This window comes from Nannospalax galili, unplaced genomic scaffold (genome assembly GCF_000622305.1).
Source record: "Nannospalax galili isolate Female #2095 unplaced genomic scaffold, S.galili_v1.0 scaffold199, whole genome shotgun sequence".
NCBI lineage: Eukaryota > Metazoa > Chordata > Mammalia > Rodentia > Spalacidae > Nannospalax > Nannospalax galili.
In genome coordinates this window covers 387,341-388,464 of record NW_008343559.1, presented here as the reverse complement: position 1 = coordinate 388,464, position 1,124 = coordinate 387,341, and positions in this window count along the sequence as shown.

Here is a 1,124-nt window from a genome sequence, read left to right as displayed (position 1 = left end):
TAAAATAAAGTAAAATAATAAAATAAAAATCTTAAAGTTAAAAAAAGAGAGGGGCTATGCAACTCATAAAATAATGCCACATTATAATATCCCATAGGTTACTAATTAGTAACCCTACTAATTAGTCCAGTCTGTCCCAGAAGCCAGAGGTTATTAAAGGGAAATCCCAGTGTCAGGTGTGAGTCAGGGAGGCTCCAAGGACACCCCCCCCAAATAATATAGGCTATTGTCATTACTCCTGGTTACCCACCAGAACTAAATAGTAAGACCCTATTGTCGAAGACACCACACACTGTGGTGTTAGACAGAAAAATCCAAGCTGGAAATTTTCTCCCTGTTATCAAGCTTTCATGGTGCCAGAAGGTGCCATGTAGGCTGCTGAGGTAGAAAAATCTTCAACAGTCTTTCCTAGCTATGGTCCCTGCATACTGAAGTTCTGATGTGCCAAGCAAGATGTGCCCTCTGGGGCAATAGTGGCATGACTGTTATGTATTCTGATTGGACTTGAGGCCCACTCCACAGGAATGAACACACACCTGGTACCATAAACCTGGTCAAAAGCCCATGGCCAGGGAAGTCATAGCCTTTAGCAAAGAATGTACTACAGGGGTGCTGGAGAGATGGCTCAGTGAGTAAAAGCACTGGCTGCTCTTGCAGAGGACCCAGGTTGATTCTCAGCACCCACATGGTGGCTGACAATCGTAACTCTGGTTCTAGAGAAATCCAACACCTTCTTCTGACCTCCACAGGCATTGCGCAACATGAGTGCACTTACATACATGCAGGCAATACACTCATAAACATAAATAAAATAATAAAAAGTATTTAAAAAAGAATGCACTACCGATGTTTTGCTAAACGGACATTAGCTAAACTATCCCCTATACATTTATGTTTAAATTCATACACTAGTGCTGCTTTCAGCATGGGTGAAAGACAATTTTTTTTCCAGAATGTGATGGTTAATATATACTCACAACTGATCAAAATGCTGAGTATAAGTGACTAATGAGTGTTCAACCTTAGTAAAACATCTATACCACCCACTCCAAGGCCCAGGGAACATCTCAGAAGAAGGGTGGAAAGAATCAAGTGCAGGACCTCAACACGCGTTAACCAAATGT